Raw genomic sequence first — 18,148 nt, 5'->3', positions numbered from 1 at the left:
GTCAGATGCTTGGGCATTGGAAACAGTCGCCCAAGGTTACTGCCTGCCTTTCCTACGTATACCTCAGAGTCATCCACCGGGGATCAGCTCTCAGAAAGCTCCAGATCCGCTCCTCTTGCAGGAAATTCTGGACCTGCTAGAGAAAGGTGCCATAGAACCGGTACCTGTAGCGGAGAGGGACAAGGGCTGGTACTCCCCTTACTTTCTCATTCCGAAGAAAGACTGAGGACTGAGACCCATCTTGGACTTGCGAGAATTGAACAAATTCCTCAGAAAAGACAAATTCAAGATGGTCACTCTTTCTCAGATCCTCCATGCCCTTCAGTTTCAGGACTGGTTGGTATCTCTGGACCTTCAGGATGCTTATTTCCATGTGCCTATCCATCTCAAACGCAGGAAATACCTGAGGTTCGCAATTGGCAACTCTCACTATCAATTTCGAGTACTGCCATTTGGGCTGACCTCCGCCCCGAGGGTCTTCACCAAGTTAATGTCGGTAGTGGCTGCAAGTCTAAGGAGGGAAGGGATTCACGTCTACCCCTACCTGGACGATTGGCTGATCAGGGCTGTTTCTCCGGAGCAAGCTCAGATCCAGCTAAATCACGTGTGCCATTTCCTTCACAGACTGGGCTTCTCCCTCAATTTAAAGAAGTCACAAATGATACCATCGCAGAGACTCCAGTTCATAGGAGCGATCCTGGACACTTCCCTGGGAAAAGCCTCGCCACCAGAGGTGAGGGCTCAAGATATTCTACAGATGGTTACCAAGTTCCAGCATGCCCAACGTCTCCCAGCCTTCGACTTTCTGAGGTTGCTAGGCCTCATGGCATCCTGCATTTTCCTTGTGCCAGAGGCTCGCCTGAGAATGAGATCCCTCCAGTGGGCACTGAGGACTCAGTGGTCACAATTCTCAGGAAGAATGACAGATCTTCTTCAGGTTCCCGGCAGGGTGGCTCGAGACCTTCAGTGGTGGGCCGGTCAGGAGAACATTCTGAAAGGAGAACAGTTTTGGCAACCCTGGCCGGAGATAACAGTAGTCACGAATGCCTCACTCACGGGGTGGGGAGCCCACGCCAACGACTTGACCATCAGCGGTCGTTGGTCTCCATCGGAGTCCAGACTACACATCAACCTGTTAGAGCTGAGAGCCATCAGACTTGCGTTGAAGGCTTTCCTGCCAGCTGTACAAGGGAAGAACGTCCTGATAATGACGGACAACACGGTGGCCATGCATTACCTCAACAAAAGAGGAGGCGTAGGATCACTACCCCTGTGCAGAGAGGCGATGCAGCTCTGGTTTTGGGCAATCCAAGAAGGAATCTCTATCGGCAGTTCACCTAGCCGGAGAGAAGAACTTGACAGCGGACGCTCTGAGCAGGCAGAACACAGTCTCCCACGAGTGGGAGCTAGCTCAGGAAGTCCTTCAAGAGATCTTCGCCCTTTGGGGAACCCCTCAGGTAGATCTGTTCGCCACCAGCCTAAACAGGAAATGCGACCTGTTCTGCTCAAGGGAATTTCCTCCGAGAGGAGCTCTGGGAGACGCGTTCATAGTGGACTGGGAGTTTCCGCTTCTGTACGCGTTCCCACCGGTCCCTGTCATTCCTCAAATGATCAGGAGGTTGAGAAGATTCCGGCGAACCATGATCCTAATTGCCCCGGATTGGGCCAGGAGAACGTGGTACCCGGACCTTCTAGACTTGTCCATCTGCCCTCCAATTCGACTTCCTCTCAGAGAGAACCTACTCTCACAGAAGGGAGGTCAGGTTCTCCATCCAGACATCAAAACCCTCAACCTTCACGCTTGGCTTCTGAGCGGCTGAGGTACAAGGATTGGGACCTCCCTGATGATGATATGTTAATGTTAATGTTAATGTTAAAGGTCATTTGTACCGCGCACTATCACCACCGAAGTGGTCCCCTGGCGCTCTGGCGGCTCTGAAAAGGGGAGGAGAGGGGGTGGGTTAGTAGGAATAAGCTGGAAAAGTGCAAGAGAGCAGTGATGTGCTGTTGGCAGCCTCAGCCCGGTGGTTCCGTCGGCCGGGCTTGGGGTGTTTTATGGTCCGTAGTCGTCGTGTGCTGTTGTGCAAGGCTATGTGTGGTTTGTTTTGTTGTTGCATTGTTGTGAAGTTTGTGCGGATTGCTGCGTTTAAGGCTTGTGGTTGTGTTTGGTTATAGTTTGAGAGGTGTCTGCAGAGGGATGGAGTTGTTAGTTGGTTGGTTAGTTGGCATTGCTGTCCTTGCAATTGTGGGATTCCATCTAGGTCCGGTACATGCTAACAGTCACATTTCTATCTAGATGCGACGCAAGCTAGGGTTCATAATTCTAAGTGTGGTGCATGCTAAGAGTCACATATGCTAATGGTCCCATTCCTGAAATTCCATCCGAGTGTGGCATATGCTAACCATCATATTTCTATCTAGATGCGACGCGGGCTAAGCTTGGGAATTCCATCGACAACACCTCCATCGATATGGAGGTGTTGCTTTCGGCAAGGAGGCCAGCAACAAAGTCTTTATACCGCTGCCGTTGGAACAGATTTTGCAGCTGGTGTAGAGAACAGAATATCGACCCATTTTCATGTGGTACACCAATGGTTTTGTCCTTCCTACTATATTTGGCAAATTCAGGCCTTCAAGTTGGCACCATTAAGGGCTATCTCGCAGCGCTATCTATCTTTAAGCGTACTGCGGAAGAACCATCCTATTTCAAATTACCCTTGGTAATACAGTTTCTAAAGGGGTTAACTAATGTTTATCCCCCAAGACCATTCCAAGTTCCCCTATGGGATTTAAACTTAGTACTAACTTTCCTGATGGGTACACCTTTCGAACCTCTCCATTCTTGTTCGTTAAGATTCCTTACCCTTAAAACTGTTTTATTAATAGCACTTACATCTGCTAGAAGGGTGAGCGAATTACAAGCTCTTTCTTGTAAACCCCCTCATACAATCTTTCACAAAGACAAAGTTGTCCTGCAATTGAAGCCTAATTTCCTCCCAAAGGTGGTTTCTGAATTCCATATCACTCAGAAGATTACCCTACCATCTTTCTATCCTCCTCCTCACCCGGGGAAAGAGGAAGAGAGGTTACACAGACTAGACCCTAGGAGGGTTTTAAGTTTTTACATTAGCAGACTAGCCAGGATAAGACAGGCAGACCAGCTGTTTGTAGGTTACGCAGGTCACAAGCTGGGGTTACCAATAACTAAGCAGACCATTTCCAGATGGATCATTCTAGCCATTCTGGAATGTTATAAACTGGCAGGGAAAGAGCCCCCTCAAAACCTTAGGGCTCATTCGACCAGAGGTATTGCAGCTTCATCGGCCCTCAAAAGAGGCGTGCCGGTTAAAGACATATGTGCGGCCGCTACATGGTCGTCCGTCCATACCTTTACACGTTTTTATAATCTGGATTCCTCCTCCAGTCAAGAGACTAGGTTTGGAAGGGCTGTACTGCATTCTATTCATCAATAGAAGACAGCGTGAAGTCAGTACTCCCTCCTCCGAATATAGAATACTGCTATGGGAGCCTATCTAAGATGAGGAATACGTCGGAGGACACAATCCCTTCGAAGAACAAGTTACTTCTTACCTTGTAACGTTCTTTCGACGGGATGTTCCTCCGACGTATTCCTCATCGACCCTCCCATCCATCCCCGCAGTTCTACTTTCCTTGTTGTTGCAGCTTACGCTCCTTCAGGGTGATTAGTCTAGTCCAGACAGTAATACTGTGGGCTACAAAACGGAACTGAGCAACGGACGCTGCGCGCGGCCTTTATAGGCAGAATGACGTCGAGCGTCGATACGGCGGCTGCCGAGGGACGTCGACGCGCAGCGCCCTCTAGAGAAAAATTTTTCCGAGGCCAGCAGAGCTGGAAGGATATATCTAAGATGAGGAATACGTCGGAGGAACATCCCGTCGAAAGAACGTTACAAGGTAAGAAGTAACTTGTTCATCTGCTACATAGGTATTTACCACCAAATGTCCCACACCTGACATAGGTTTAATATGGTTGCTAGATTGGGGTGTTTCTTGAAGTAAAGAAATCCACCAACTCAATATTTTTGCCATTTGTAATGGCAAAACTGAGGCAGATGCCTTCATCAGAAATTCTCCCTGCATTTAAATGTCTTGGTTTATCTTCTGGATATTGTAGTTTTCGGGTGGACGCTCAGGTCTTTCTCTTCATGCTACACCCATATTTAAAAGAGCACGTCTACCTCCTATGATAAAGTTCAATCTAGAAACAGCAGAGGAAGTACCAATGTGAAGTCTCTTTTCCTTGTCAGGTGATCAGGTCTGTGTGCCAGCAGCCAGTTATAAAAGCGTTGGGAGAAAATAGGGTATTTGCTTTGTCACAGAGGGTGTACATGGTGTGACAAGAGGAGATGTCTGGGGGATGATGACCTGACAAGGGTACCATGTCATGGCAGAGTAACTATAGAATAGCTGAGGAAGGACCCATAGACTGAATGACCCCTTGTTGTTGGATATGGAGCTGTTGAGTAGTGGTGGTGAGTAGGAGGAAAGAACCCCTGCTAAACCCTGAGCAACTGGACCCGCACAGAGAGATGGCGAGAGCAATGTGCAAGGGAGAGGCATGAGCCACGGAGGCTAAGAGTTGCTTCTAGATGAGGTCCAGATGTGGAGACGGACAGGAGAATGGAGCAGGGGACAGTCTGAGCTGAGGCAAGATGGAATCTGCCGCTATGTCTGTCACCAGGGTAACAAAGCGAAATGGAGCTGAGGAAATGGAGAGCAAGCAAGCAAATATTCAACCCAAGATCCCACAAAGCCTGCATAAAGCGAGTAAAACTGTAGTTGTGGATGTGTAGTGTTAGTGTCCAAGACACCTTGGAAGAAGAAACATTTGAGAAAGCTAAACTGCTGATTAACGCTGCATGAACTTAGATTGCAGATTCCTAAAGCCTACGAGAGCCAAACTAACAAAAAATAGTACAACGTGCGACTTAATAGTGGGTGTGCACATTGCACTGCTGAAGCGATCTTGCTGAGAAGCACTGTAATTGTATGCTGGTATCCAGGAGTCCAAATTCCTGAAGCATCCGAAGACATGGTGATCGACACTGCATACTTAGAGCAGTTATTAGAACTCCTCATACATCTGCATTAAGAGACGCTGTTGGATTTAACTGCCTGCTGTAACAGAAGTCCGACCTCAAAAATCCTCGGAGAGTGAAGTCAAAGAGCTACAGTAAATGCTAAATATAGATACCGACTCTGCAGGCATCTAGGAAAAAAGACTTTAAAAAAGCCTGGAGTAATGCAGGTTTGTCTCGGAAGACAAGCCAAACCTGACAACCTTACAAAACCAAAAAAATGTATTTTTATCCTATTTCAGTCTTCATTTAATTTCTGTCACACTACTGGATGGAAGTCGGTTAAACAAGACGAATTGATTGCTCCAAATACATTTTGGAACAACTAAGCTATAGCTGGTAAAAGGTATCTTGTATGTTTAACTAGAGCTAGGTCAGACACATGCCTGGGGACTTTCCTGTGGTGAACTGGTTGATGGACCGGAGTTACAGAAAGGGTGCTGCAGCGAGGTGCTACTGTAGGAACGTGAATGATGTTGCAATACAAAGAGTGATTGAGGAGTAAGACAGAACTGGGAGACGGCAGACAGCTTAGCAAACAATAGTGCAGGAGTACTGATTAGGGAAGTCTTACTGCCAATTACTGAAAAGTTTAATTCCATAAGTGGCTCCGATACAGAGTCTGTCTCTAGCGGAGAGCCCAATGTGTTAGATGGAGGAGATTAAAGGAGAACGAAACAGAGGCAGGTGAAATAGAGGTATTTTAAGGAGGATGGAGAATCCTTATGTCAGAAGGAGGTTTAGAAGTTGAGCAGCGAGACACAGGGGCTCAACCCAAGATGAGTGCGATTAAAGCCAATAATTTGAGGAGGAATTATGGTTGCATGCTGGTAAGCTTATCCTTCATTAACAGCTCAAGTCCAAAATGTGTCGAACAAGAAAGGCATTCGTGAGGAAAGCTGGTAGCTGTTATTAGAATTGCATGAAACTAAAGAGACAGTCAACCAAAAGATTCAGAACAGAAGAAAGTTTTTTTGTTTCATATTGATATTCTGATTTAAGATTTCAAGTACAAGACAGAGAGGAAAGCGCTTTTAGTTAAACACTTGTTGTGATTCAAGTTTCCTGGCGCAAATCAAAGAGAACTGCCAGGGGAAAGTCCTTGGTATACACTGTTATTTGTGGTTCAAAACTACCAGTGCAAGCCTATGGGTAATTAACAGAATTGTCATTTACATGTCATGCTTGCTGTTATGGTCTGATTTGCCAGCTCAAGACCTTAACAAGTCTTAGGAGGATTGACAACTTAAGATGTATATTATGAAAATAAAAGATCTACTTTTTCATTTCAAATGAATTGTGTCCTGCCACGTATTCCTCATCTTTGATATGTTCATGTCTGCTTGCAGCTTGCTTTGGAAAGTTTTGTTCATAGGGTTGATCGTCGTTCAGCGGCGAGTCTTGGTCCTCGATGGCCTCTGTAGTGTCCCTCGTGACGTCAACGCTGGTATGGAAGCAAGGACGCTGACAGTTACCTCAGTTCCGATTTTTCCGCATTGCTGCGTGCTTCGGAGCTACTCGCCTCCATGAAATTTCGATTGTCTACAAATCTTCATATAATTTCCTCAACACCAAAGGCAGTGTTCAGACCTTGGAGCGAAAATGTCTATCACAGACCCTCAGGGCATCTGTCTATGGTATTTGGGATCGGGCCACAAAGTCGAGGACTGTGGCTAGTGTCAATCCTTGACTGTCGAGGCCGTTTGGTAAAGGAAGGGGAAACTCGATGCAGGTAAGCCCCCTCCCAAATCCCTGGCCCTTACCCATCTAAAAGAACATCATCCTCCGAATCGAGAGATGTTTCTCCCATTAAAAAGCACCCAAAACACAGAAGACATTCGAGGTCTAGTTCACGACACTCCTCTTCTCATAAGAAGAGTAAAAAACGACACCATAGATCCTTGTCTTCCTATCCCAAAAAGGTTTCTTTTCTAGAATAGAAATAGACTCCGGCTGAATTAGAAAACTTTTGTTTGAAAATGCTCGAGGATTTCCAAAGGCAGGCTCCTCAGAGTGCTCCTCTTAAGGAGTCAGTGAGGAAAAGCTACCCCTCAGCATCTACTAAGACCAGTAGAGAGTCTTGTGTGTCTCCTCGCGTGCCTCTGGCCACGGGAAGAGAGACTAGTGCTCATGGCCTTCCTGCCCTCAATACAGGGAAAGAGTGTCCTGATAATGACAGTCAACACAGTGGCCATGCACTACCTCAACAAGAGAGGGGGAATCTGGTCATTGCCCCTGTGCAGGGAGGCATTGGAGTTCTGGTTCTGGGCACTGAGAGAAGGAATCCCTCTTCTGGCCGTTCATCTAGCTGGAGAAAAGAACACAACGGCGGATGCTCTGAGCAAGCAGAGTACGATCTCCCACGAGTGGGAACTAATTCAGGAATTCCTTCTGGAGATCTTGGCCTTTGCGAAACCCCTTGAATGGATCTGTTCGCGAACACCGGCAACCGGAAGTGCAAGCTGTTCTGCTCCAGGGAATTTCCCCAAAGAGGAGTTCTAGGGGACACATTTGTGGTGGACTGGGAGTTTCCACTGCTGTATGCGTTTCCGGCAGTCATCAGGAGGTTGAGGAGGTTTGGGAAAACCATGTTCTTGATTGCTCCAGATTGGGCCAGGAGAACGTGGTACTTGGACCTTCTGGAAATTGCCATCTGCCCTCCAATTAGTCTTCCTCAAAGAGGGGCCCTACACTCACAAGTGGGAGGTCGCATTCTTCACCCAGAGATCAGGACCCTCAATCTTCACGCCTGGTGTCTTCATGGGTGAGATACAAAGATTGAGACCTTCTGAAAGACGTAATGGAGGTGTTGCTTTCGGCAAGGATACCAGCAACTAAATCCCTGTACCTCTGCCGTTGGAATACGTTTTGCAGCTGTTGCAGGGAAAAGAGACGAGATCCTTTCACATGTAAAATTCCCCATGTTCTATCTTTCTTGCTCCAGCTGACCCATTCCGGTGACCCCAGTGAAGGGCTACTTAGCAGCACTATCAATCTTTAAAAGATCTCCAGATGGGGGGGAGGGGTTCATACTTCAAAGTGCCGGTTGTGGTACAATTTCTGAAGGGCTTAACCAATTTTTCACCCACTCCCTTCATTGTGCCATCATGGGATTTAAATCTTGTATTAAGATGTCTTATGGTAGCTCCATTTGAGCCCTTACATTTGCGTCCTTTGAGGATTCTCACTAGGAAAACTGCCTTTCTAGTAGCTATAACGCCTGACTATAGGGTACGCGATCTATAAGCCTTATCTTCCAAACAACCTTTTACACCCTTTTCCAAGGATTAAGTAGTTTTAAGAGTTGGATCATCTTTCGTTCCGAAAGTTGTCAGTTTCCTTTAGCACAACGTATTGTATTGCCTTCTTTTACCCTCCCCCCCTCATCCATCTAAAGAGGAGTAGACTACATTGTGTAGACCCGGAAAGGGCACTAAGCTACTACATTTAAAAGGACTAAGTATTCGCCAAAATGATTCTTTTCAGTGGGTATGCTGGCTAGAGACTGGGAATGGCTGTCACAAAACAAACCATCTCTAGATGGATTTTAATGTGAATAACAAAGTGTTACTCGTTAACAGGCAAAGATTCGCCCGTAGGTCTGAGGGCGCATTCCACTAGAGGGGTGGCTGCTTCAGCTCTGGAAAGCGGTGTGCCAGTGCCATACATTTGTAGAGCAGCAAACTGGTCATCCCTTCACACTTAGTCAATTTGACTGTCTAGATTCCTTTTCAGGAGAGGAAGCTATATTTGGCAAGGCTGTCCTCCATAATATAAACAGATGGGTAAATTCTTGGCACCCACCTAAGTCAAACTGCTTTGGGAGTCTTTCAAAGATGAGAAATACGTGGGAGGATCCATTTGAAGAACAAGTTACTTACCCCTGGTAACTTTCTTTCGACTGGATGTTCCTCCCACATATTCCTCATTGCCCTCCCATCCCAGCCCCTCTTACCTGCCTAGAATTTCTGTGTCTTACACTTTCCTTTCTTGCAACATCAAGATTGTCTCGTCCTATGACGTAGCATGCAAGTTAAAGAGGGGGGAAAAAACCTAAGAACTGAGGTAACGGTTGTCGCACGTGCTTCATATACCAGCGTCAACATAACGAGGGACGCTACGGAGGCCATCGAGGACCAAGACTCGATGCGACACTCAATCCTATGAAAAATAAATTCAGAAGCAAGCTGCAAGCAGACTTGAATATATCAAAGATGAGGAAAACGTGGGAGGAACATCTAGTCGAAAGAACGTTACCACGGGTAAGTAATTTGTTCTTTTGGGCGAGGACCAAAATATGAAGTTGAAAATTACCAGGGAACAAAAGTGTAAATGGTACCTTTCTGATTTGCTTACATATTTTTTCTTGCATTCCTTAATGTTGCCAGGAGCCGCAGCAATGATAGTCAGACATTTTGCACCATCCAATGCAAAGGGTTGCATGTAATGGCTAGGAAACTGATCCACCTCAGCATAGAAAAGACACCAAGAGGAAGGAGGTGATGTTAACGTCCGCAACCAGAGATGCTTCATTCCAGAGGGGTTAGCAGATGGACTCAAGCAGTAAACCAAAAATCCTTCTTGGCTGCTTAATCCCCTCCAGAGATGCATGTGGGACCCCAGCCAATGCACAAGGGGGGATGCTATCGTTCTGCTGCTTCTGGTTACTCTGGCATACTGAATGCAGCATCTGCTGATAATTGCATGGCATGGTTCCTCCAGGGCTGAAGCACCATAGGGTCTTTTTCTTTGCCTATCTTGGTCCACATGTCTGTGACCTGTCGGTGAACAATTGGAGATATTTTGGTGGGAGCCAGTCCTGGAACTTAGTTTGTCAGTTGTTTAGCTAATTACACAGATTTGTGAGACCGGCTCATGTGATGCTTCAGTGCTTAAAATCATGACCTGCTTCATACAGCATTAGGGTGCAGTTTGGGTCAACAAAGAAATCCAACTCTTCAGCAGCTGAGCTGAAAGAGTATCTCATGTGGCTTTGTGGTCTGCCAACAGCAGGTATTCTCCTCCTGCGTTGCCATGATCTAGATGCACATTTCCATTACCAAGCTATCTTTCTATGAGACTGCAATACTTTCCACACATGTCCTATAGTTGTTGAAGTCTAGACCGAATACTGGTCTGATTAATCTCTTGGCCTTGCAACTACCCATAAGCCCCTCTTCGTTAGCATGCTCTTCAGCACTTCTACTGCAAAATCTCCTTTAGCCTTTAATGCACCGGCATCTGCTTCCCTCTCACAACTGCATAGCCATTGCTGTGCTCAAGCTCTAAAGCCACTTCTTTACTCTTGATCTATATTTTGTTCCAGTCTGTAGTTTGTTTGCTGTGACCTGTATTTTTTTTTAACCTCCTGCTTTATTAATGTGATTGTGATTCTCTGTGGCTAATATTCCAGTGTTCAAGAGAGCGATAGGTGAGTAGAAATGCAAGAGGATTTATTCTGGGCTTTTATTCAGCGCAAAGCTAGTTTACAGAAATAACTTAATACTGTAGGATTAGGTTAATTATTTTGTTGATGGCGTAGGGACACACTCTCACTAACATCAGAAGAGCTCTCTATTGTGATTGCACTGCTGCTATGATTGAGATTTCAGTTTTCCAGCACGCTTCTGGCCTGACTTGTTCTGTTAGACTCTAGAAAGATATTCACAATTTTGTCACAGAAACATTTGGATTGGACAAATGTTATTAAACGTTTGTAAACTAGTGCCTGAAGTATGTGGTGTCCATTATATGTGCATTCTGAATTTGCAATATTCCTATGTGAACTTAGCGTTCATTTCAAGTATCTGTTTGGTATCTTGGAAGTGTTGTATTGCATGCATCCGCTTCTTTTATAGGCAAAACTCCTGCCTAGTCAGCATTCATAAATACCTGCAATGCCCCATTGAAGTCATTGGTGTATGAAGCCTTGGAGGACGTACACTTGTCTGTGCTCTACCTCCATATCCTAGTGCATGCTGATTAGATATCCTTGTAGTCCATTTTAAATATGCAGATTTAAGTCTGATTGCAGCTATGCTACTATATTGCCTGTATCAGCTTGCCTGAACAAGTCTCTATTATCTATCTGGAGCAAAGTAGTTTCGGTTCCCTCTTAGGTGTTGGTTAGTGAATGGCACTTAGCCAAAACCAACATCACTGGGGCTCTGAAACCACACAAAGGCAGAGAAATTATTTTTATAGATGTGTGCAAGACAATGTGAGTATGCTGCATGTTGCCTGGTCGGTGTTTATCTGTAATTGTAATTTGGGAAGATTTTCTGAATGGGTTTTGAGCCTCAACTAGTGCATACGCCTTTCCTTCTACTCGAACTGCATCCTGCAGGACTTCATATCCCTTATTGCAGTATTTAGAACCACCCAGGGATCCCCTGTAAGTGGCTCATTGGTTTGATGTAGGCATTGGAATGTAGCTGGTATGCCATAAATGTCTGTTGCTCCCAGGTCAAGTTCATTCTCCCCCTTTTTGTGAAGTATTTTATTGTACCAAATGTTTTTCTACTGTGCCACATCTCTCTGGTGCATCACTAGAGCACTGGATGCAGGCTGAACTGCTGATATTGAAAGGTAATGTAATTTGTATTGTAGATCTTGAAGTATGGTGGAATGCTTTCTAAAGCTGGGGAGCATTTTGGATCTTCTGATAATAAATGTTTGTTTCCAGTGTTCTTTAAAGTGTCAAGAGGTTGACTAATACTGGTTTGATATCTTTTGGCTTGAGATTGCAAAAGGCTTCCAACACTTTGCGTTGCTTAAGGTCTACATTCTGGAGCAAGCCTTTTGAGAGGTTGATAAAGTTGCTCATTAATCATTTTTGGTGACTACTGTGGATTTTATATGTATTCTTTAGGTTGGCATTAAGCTGCGAGGGAATCATTCTGGAAAGGTTGAAGTGGTAGCAACAATGTTTAACCACTTTTTTTACTTGGTAAATTGTGAAAACATAACTAAACATTGGGTGTTGTGCGCTGCAGCAGTAGGGGGTAGGTTTCCAAGCGCCACTTATCAAGCATGGCAGAGTGTGGTCGTCAGTAAAATTGAAGCAAAGCCTTTAGTCATTTTATGCTACCTTGGATTTAATTCACTGCGCCTTGGTAATCGTTTTTTTCATATTTGAAAACCCATGAAGAAAATTGGTTCGGAATTTAAATGACTTCTAATTTCACATAACTACTCCTATGTCCTGTCCCCTTTCCTCCATACTTATGGGACATCTCTCCGTCCTGTGGGACGGGACCGGAGCACTTTATAAAAAGCATCAAAAAATGTTTTAAAAAATGTGTCCTTCCTGTCTTTCTTGCACGGTGCCCGGCACGTGGCTGTAACCCCGTCCACCTCGGCTCTGCATCGCTCATCAGTCCTTTTCTCCGCTCGTTCGGGACTGGACGCACTTGCATCCTCGGAAGATATTCTTCCCTTTTTCCTCTCTGGCTCTCACTAGCGATAGTTTACTAGTCTGTCGTTCAAACTAGAGTTTCCAGATTGCTCTTCGTGTCACAGTCGCTTCGCGAGGGTGGATCCCCATCCTCTTTGCCTAGTTTGGGTCCGGATCACCATTGGGACGCCTGTTTTTACTGCGACTCCCTCTCGGTCTGGGCACTTCAACGTCGGTTGGAACGGTGGGAGGAGGTGTTCCGGCGAACTCCTCCTTCGCATTTTCAGGCGTTCATCGACGAAAAGAAGAAACGCCCGGTAAGTTCTTTACTTTTCAGAGCACCCTGGCCGACGGATACCTTTCTGGGTTCCTCCCGGACCGGGAGGGGCGTTGATCGCTCTGTCACCGGGTATTGCCCTGAGGTGCCTGTTGGGCCTAATAATTGTGCCAGAGTTTTCTCCGAGGGTCTCCATAAGGGGCCTGTGGATACCGGAGCACGCTCCGAGGCCCCTCCTGTCGGGGCTGTTTGTGGACCCAGTTCCACTGAGTCGTGGGGTACCGGAGCTTGCTCTGAGGCCTCTGTCGGCTTCCCTCAAAAATAAGACAGGGGTGCGCCCCGAGACCTTGGGTGGACTTGCTGTCACCGAGTGGATGTTCGAGGCCCACACAGATAAGGCTGTTACCGGACCTGGGTCCAAGGTCCCTCAGAGGCTTAAGCTACCAACAGTTCTGAGAGGCCTAGCAAGGCCTTGTCGGTGAAAGCTGTTTCTCACCATTCCCGCTCTTGCGGCAACACCAGACCTGTTGAGGGGGCAAAGAAGCAAAGTTCTTCTTTTACCGGCAGTGCCGAGGTCCTTCCTTCGAAGGCTAATTTGGCAGTTGGTATGTCGGAAACATTTCAGGCCTCACAGTACCGGCTCTGTCGAGGTCCCTTATGTTAAGGCTAAAGTTAAGACCCCTGATCCATCGACAGGGACCCCTGCCTCACTTCCTCACGTGCCGCAGTTCCCGTCAGGTGATGACAAAATGGCGCCGTTCCCACCACAACCGCGGCAGCCATTTTGGGTGCTGCCCCTACAACTATGCCATCTGCCTCAGGTGTAGGGCTTCGTTCCGTGGGTGAACAGAGTCCCTTGTGCGCATCCATATCGGCCAGTTTATGATTGGAACGCCCGGATGCCCCTTCCTCACTCTGTTTCATTGTCTGTGGGGTCGGCACCGTTGATTTATGTGGATTTGTTGGTGGAGGGGCAGGTGTGGAACCCGTCACCGTTACGTCCCTGGAATTATCCTCCTCGTGAGAGGCCACCTCAGGTTCCAAAGCAGTCCCGGAGGAAGCCTTTTTCGGTAAATTTCAGACACTCATGCGTACCGACCCCAAGAGGGAATATTTCAAAGCGCTTTTTAGGGAGATATGTCCGCCCGCGCCTCCAGCTCCACCCATTCCTCCAGTGGTTCCGTCGGCACCTCCCTTGCCCACGGTGCCTTCCCCGACACTTCCACCTTTGCTGCCATTGTCCCCCGTGGACAAGGCAGCGCCCGACGCGGCTCAGCAAGATCCTGACCTCTCGGATGAAGCGCAAGGCGATCAGGAAAACGAGGACCTGCCCCGCTCTATCGGAGCTTTCCATGACCGGGTACTGGACATGATGGCTTTCTTGGATGTTCCGGTGCCCGAGGCACCCGCTCCGCAGGAGCGTGTGCTTTCTGGGGCATTCACCCTGTCCCCCTTGGAGCGTAGTGGCATGTTCTTGCAAAAGGACGTTCTGGCCGAGGTCCGGGAGAAGCCACACTCTGGACTGTTCGTCAATAAGAAATTTGACGCACGATACAGGCTGCATTCTTCGGAAGAGGTGACCCTGACGTCTTGTACGCCCCCCTCCTCCACGGTAGTGGCTGTGGCCACTTTGCAGGCCTGCAGCATCCTCTTCCAGGACGGCTACTCAGGTTTTGGGAAAGGAGGATAAGCTCCTTGACTCCCTTGGGAGGAAGATTTTCACCAACTCAGCCTTGCAGCTCAGGCAGGCCAATGCCGAACTGGTGTTAGCGGGGGCTAATATGCGGATGTGGAAAGGTCTGTCAGAGTTTGAGGAGTTCATCCCGGTCGAGAAGCTGGAAGACTTTAAGGGGGGGATTGTCCGATACCAGGGTCCTGGCACAGGATCTCCTGGAGGCTGCGGCTCATCACATGGACACCTCGGCTCGTGGCCTTATGCTGGGGGTTGATACCTCATAGGAGGCGTGGCTGCATGCCACTAAATTTTCGAAAGAGGTACAGGACAAGGTGTTGGACCTTCCGTTCGATGGTAAGGAGCTCTTTCATTCCTCAACAGATGTAGAGCTCACCAAGACGAAGGATAGCACTCAAACGGCTAAGTCCTTGTCGGTCCTTGTTAAGACCCCCTTCAAAACCCAGAGACCGCTGTCGCAAAGCCGACCCTCCTCTGGCTTTAGGGGCTTCCTTGACCGGAAATCTCGCAGAGTGGATACCCCCTCGGGGAATAACCGCCGCAGACAACAGACTTGGTTTTTTATCCCGCTCCTCGGCCTCCTCTTCAGGTTCAGGTGGCAAAACCACTAGAAAACCTGCAAAATGAGGGTTTTATGTGCTCGCACTAGACCCCGGTGGGAGGACGCATCGCGTCTCATTGGGAGGCGTGGCAGACCATCACCGAAGACAGATGGGTCTTGTCAGTCGCTCAGGCGGGCTTCCGCTTACCCCTACCTCCTACCCCACCCTTCAACCCTCCTTTTCAGCTGTCAGGCTCGCCCTCCATCAAAGCCGAGGTTCAGAAACTTCTGCATCTTAGAGCTGTGGATACCGTTCCCCTCGGGGAACGAGGGGAGTGCTTCTACTCCCGGCTGTTTACGGTGCCCAAACCCAACCAGGCTGGCCTGCGCACCATCCTAGACCTTTCCCAGTTCAATCTTTTCCTACCCCAAGAGAAATTCATGATGATCACGCCCGGCCAGATACGGTCATCCTTGCAGATGGGCGATTGGCTCAGTGTGGTGGATCTTCAGGATGCGTACATGCATATTCTGATTTGGAATCCACACAGGAGATATCTCCGTTTCTCTTTGGGAGAGGAGCACTTCCAGTTTCGAGTGCTTCCTTTGGCCTCAATTCAGCGCTGCGTGTCTTCACGAAGATGATGTTGGTGATTGTAGGGTATCCATGTGTATCCGTATTTGGACGACTGGCTCTTACGTAGCCCTTGTCCGTTGAAAGCAGAGGGCAATCTTCAGTCTCTCCTTCAGCTCCTGTTTCATCTTGGGCTGGCGGAAATCTTCCATGACAGTCTCGCAGGACTTGATTTTCCTCGGTTTTCGCTGGAACACGATCGACTGCAGAGTGTACCTGACCGGGGACAGGATGGCGGATCTGTTAGCCACGTGTCAGATGTTTGCGCAGTCGGAGAGCATGTCGCCCTGGTGGTTCCAGAGGCTTCTGGGCCTCATGGCCTCGTGTGTGTTGGCTCTTCCTCTTGCTCGTCTCAAGGTGAGGCGGACCCAGATGGCTCTTCGGAGTTCTTGGCGTCAGGCTGTGGACCCGGATTCCAAGCTGATAATGATTCCGGCTTCCATGAGAGTGGATCTGGAATGGTGATCAGCAACCTGTAGGTGGGTGCGGGTTTTCAGGACCCAGTCCCTACGGTGACGATCACGACGGACTCCTCGCTCCTGGGGTGGGGTGCGACATTAGATCCTCTTCAGGTCTCGGATCTCTGGTCGCCTCAGGAAAAGCTCCTCCACATAAATCATTTAGTGCTTCTGGCAATCTTCCTAGCGCTCAGGGCATTCAGACCGGCCATAGCCAACAAAGTGGTCCGCATATTTACAGACAATGTGGTGTCGATGTATTACATCAACAAGCAAGGGGGGAACCAAGTCTCCTCCTCTCGTGGATCTGTCCATCCAGATTTGGGAGTGGGCTGTGCTTCATGGTGTTTGACTACTTGCAGTGCACATCTTGGGTCAGCTGAATGTCCCAGCAGATGCCCTCAGCCGGCGGACAGTGATCAGCTACGAGTGAGAGTTGAAGGCGGAGGTCCTCTCATGGATTTTCTCGCGTTGGGGCACACCGGAGGTGGACCTCTTTGCTTCGGTGGTAAGCAAGAAGCTTCCTCAGTATGCCTCTAGAGGGGGACTGGGAGCCTCCTCTCTGGGGGATGCACTCGAGATTCCATGGCACAACATGAGAGCTTACGCCTTCCCGCCTCTGCCTCTAGTCCATCGAGCGATTTGGAAGCTGAAGAACTCAAACTGTTCCCTTCTGCTCATAGCCCCGTGGTGGCCGGCCAGGTTTTGGTTCTCAGAACTTCAACACCTGTCGGTGTATCCAGCGATCAGGCTACCAGTGACCCCCGATATTCTTTACCAAGGGGAACAGCAGATGTGGCACCCCTCCCCACAATCGCTCAGCTTGGCGGCATGGTGCCCGAGTTCAAGTCTTTAGAACATCTTAACTAGTCTGCGGATAACATGCGCATTATCCAGGCAGCCAGGAAACCCTCGACTAGATCCCAATACAGAAGCAAATGGGTCAGGTTCTGTCATTGGTGTTTGGAAAAACAGTTGGACCCAAGGGGGGCTTCGATTGACACAGTGCTGTCCTTTGTATCCTTCCTATCCTTCCTAGCAGAGTCAGGTGTTCACGTTCTGTCATGCAGAACTTACCTTTCAGTGGTCTCCGCTTATCTTTGTACGGAGCAATGCTCTTACTCTCTGGGTAATCCAGTGGTTAGGAGGCATTTTGCAGGCTTGACACGCCTATACCCTCCAGTTCATAGTCCGCACCCGCCGTGGGACCTAAATGTAGTCCTGATGGCGTTGTGCCACAAGCCTTTTGAACCAATGGCCACGGTGGACCTCAAGTACCTATCCTGGAAAGTGTCCTTTTTGGTCGCCGTTACGTCTGCGAGGCGGGTGAGTGAGCTCCAGGCCTTGTCTGTGGAGCATCCCTTTTTGGTTTTTCACAAGGATAAGGTAATTCTATGGACAAATTCTGCTTTCCTGCCGAAGGTGGTAACTGAATTCCATCTGAATCAGTCGATCTCCCTGCCGGTCTTTTTTCCGAACCCTGCCTCAGAGGCTGAAAGGGTTCTGCATTGTCTTGATGTCAGAAGGGCTCTTAAGTTCTATCTGGACAGAACTTCCGAGCTTAGGAGTTCTTCTCAACTGTTTGTGACTTTTGGTAAACCTCAGGGTAAGCAGGCGTCTAAGGCGACTTTCTCAGATCGCCGCCTGCATTACGGTGTCTTTCACCGTCCAAGGGCTGAAACCTCCTAAGGGTATTCATGCACACCTGGTGCGGGGCAAGGCAGCCGCGGTTGCTTTTCAGAAATATGTACCCTGGGAGTCCATCACGAGGGCAGCTACTTGGGCCTCCCCATCTGCTTTTTGTAAGCATTATTGTCTTGACATGAGCTCAAGAGCTGATGCTCAGTTTGGTCAGGCTGTGCTGAAGAACCTTTTTCATTAAGGGGTATTTCCATCCACCCGTAGTTCCTGTTAGGAGTGCTTGGAAATCTCCCATAAGTATGGAGGAAAGGGGACGGGACGTAGGAATATAACCAGGTTACTCACCGTAGTGACCACCTTACTCCTAGTCCATAGTCCCCTTTCCTCC

At 48.2% G+C, this 18,148-nt stretch overlaps 1 protein-coding gene across 4 annotated transcripts in view; it reads left to right on the top strand.

Annotated features, from left to right (window-relative positions):
- Positions 1-18,148, top strand: part of ACAP2 (ArfGAP with coiled-coil, ankyrin repeat and PH domains 2) — a 1,585,345-nt gene that overhangs the window by 736,614 nt on the left and 830,583 nt on the right. The gene's annotated exons all lie outside the window — the stretch shown is intronic.

The sequence above is a fragment of the Ambystoma mexicanum genome, chromosome 10, assembly GCF_040938575.1.
Source record: "Ambystoma mexicanum isolate Mex_15411 chromosome 10, UKY_AmexF1_1, whole genome shotgun sequence".
Classification (NCBI taxonomy): domain Eukaryota; kingdom Metazoa; phylum Chordata; class Amphibia; order Caudata; family Ambystomatidae; genus Ambystoma; species Ambystoma mexicanum.
This window is presented reverse-complemented; position numbering and strand designations above follow the sequence as displayed.